General features: G+C 38.8%; 1 pseudogene across 1 annotated transcript; it reads right to left on the minus strand.

Annotated features, from left to right (window-relative positions):
• Window positions 1–1,027: 1,027 nt before the first annotated feature.
• LOC307106514 (S-adenosylmethionine decarboxylase proenzyme-like) lies at window positions 1,028–2,016 on the minus strand (annotated as a pseudogene). The gene has a single exon. The product of its transcript is annotated as an S-adenosylmethionine decarboxylase proenzyme-like (transcript).
• Window positions 2,017–2,501: the final 485 nt, after the last annotated feature.

The following is a 2,501-nucleotide window of genomic DNA, read 5'->3' on the forward strand; positions in this document are numbered from 1 at the left end:
AAAGTAGAAAAAAAAGGTATGAAAAGAAAAATGCTTGCACTAGGAAAACCTAAATGGTTACCTTTAAAAAATATTGATAAATGGCTCACATTTACAGAGAAGTGGCAATCTTTGAAATGGAATGGGGTATCAGAGAATTCTAGGTTTTACCTGAGTTGGTCCATTTATAGTTTACTCTGTGATGCATCCTGAAGGTAATTTTTTTCTGAGGATTTCCCGTTTAGTTCATCTCATGTCTAGCTGCTAAAATGTGATATTAAATTACCAAAATGAAGGGCAAAAGTCACATGATCATATCAAAATCACTTGAAAAATTCAGCATCTTTTCATTTTTAAACAGTGTATTGCTTTATTGGGGAAGGATTTGGAGGGGAGACACCATGGTGAGGAACAAAATCAATTAAAGGCATACAAACTCAGGAAGCAATAATGTTAAAATAGTAGCACACAAAATGGTTAACTGTGATCCCTTTTTTAAGAGGAAGAAAAACTTCAATTGCCCTTGCAAAAAAAACACACATCTGGATGAAGTAGAAATTGTTTTCAATAACATTGGTAGAGAATATGTTCTAGAAATTGGAGGTAACTGGATGTAACATCCTGGCAGCAATTTAATAGAACAGTCCCGGATGGTTAGGGTAAGGCCACACCTAATGAGGACGAAAGCCTTGTCTGGGGGGAATTTTGGAGGAAACCTGGAGAAATATTGCACTGTGCATAAACCAAATTGAATTGTTGTCACAAGTGTTTAAAGTTTCATATAGTAAAAATTTTTTTCTACATGCACTTCAATTTCACAGCAAGAGTGGCATAAACACAGAAGAGAGCATTCATGCAAGATATCTAACTCTTTGGTATAATAATGCACACAATTCAAAATGATTACACTATCATTACATCTAGGGCTTTCTGCAACTACAAGGTGGTGGTTATGGAAAGCATGGCCCCCGGTATCAATATCTAAAAAGCAGCCACCACCTTCTTTTATGTGTGTTCCCTTTTTATGTTTTTTCTTCATTTTTCTTAATCAACTCTGCTGCTTCTTAGCAAAACTGGTAAAAAAAAGTTGTAATCATTGAACATAGCACTCTGGCAATCAAGATGTTTAAAACTTTCAATCTTCTGGGGCGGAGAAAGCACTGTGGGACATTTAGAACTCTGGTTTACAAACAAGGTGGTCACACATTTTCCTGGCTGGAAGACTTCCACAACTTTCAGGCCCTCAGAGGAGGTCTGACTCAAGTTTGTTTCAAAGTTAATGTAAGAAACTTCTGGTTCTGGAGTGATGTGAATAGTCCAATAAGTTCCATCCAATTTCATGCCACTCATTGAATATCCACAAGGACTGAACATTGTGGCATCAATGACAGAACCTGGTATCAGGTCACCAATTCCACTCTCAATAGTGACATCCTTTGCAGTACCACCATCTTTCATGTGGAACTGTTCCATAACTGCTGGGTCATGCTCAATCATCAGAATTTCCAGGGTTTGATCTGGCTGACTGATTACTCTTTGGGAAATCTAAAGCATACAAGTACCAAGAGTCAGAATTCATACGTCCCATACAATATGCTGCTTCATTTGGGAAAGCGGCATTAAGAAACTCTATTTCTTCCTGGAAATTCCAGTGTGGGTACCCTTGGTGAGAAGGCTTCATGAAATTCTTAGGAGAATCAAAGCGGCTTTGAATTGAGTCAAAGCCACTGTGATCCCTAGCAACTTTCAACAGGGGAACCAGTGCTTTCAGCAAGAGGGTGGCACCACATGTCTTCAAGAGGAAACCTCTCCTGGAGACAAACATGCTACTCTCACTGAGTCCACAAGCTCCCTGCTTGTCAGTTTTGTCCCACTTAGGATTGAACACTGCACATCCTTCAACAGTATGTCCCACTCGGATCTCAGGGTGGTGCGAAGATCCCCAGATCCTTGACTTGCCTCGGGTTGCTGCTTGGAGAACCAAACTTCCAGTAGCTTCTCAGTCCCTTCGAAAAAATGTGCAGTTTCCATCACCATGAGGCTAGCGAACAACAACCGCCATAGAAAATCAACTAAATTAAATCTCTTCTCCCGCTGCTGCTGCGGATTGTTCCAGCTGTTTCAGGTTCCTTTTTTGTTTTTTTGCTACAATTTTATATTAACTATTTTTTTTTTTTAAGAATTAATAAAATTTTCCCGGCTTTTTTTTTTTTTTTTGGTGAGGGCAAAGTTGAACTTGAGTCTGTTGGAAATAGAGGCAGACATAGTTCAGTTTCTTGTAGTCCACTGTTTCCACGTTAGAGAGCAGAGTGAGCGCTAGCTAATGTTGCCAGCCATACTGTGGAAGCCAAATTCAACATCTTTTAATGATAAAATCTCTTAAAAAACTGGCCATAGAAAGAGTGTACTGCAAAGCCTTTATGTAAGAAACCCAGAGCTAATATTATGCTCAGCAACAAAACTCTAAAAGTTTTTTTTCTCTAAGATTGGAAACAAAACAAGGATGCCCACTTTCAACACTT

This window comes from Cnephaeus nilssonii (assembly GCF_951640355.1).
Source record: "Cnephaeus nilssonii genome assembly, chromosome: 10".
NCBI lineage: Eukaryota > Metazoa > Chordata > Mammalia > Chiroptera > Vespertilionidae > Cnephaeus > Cnephaeus nilssonii.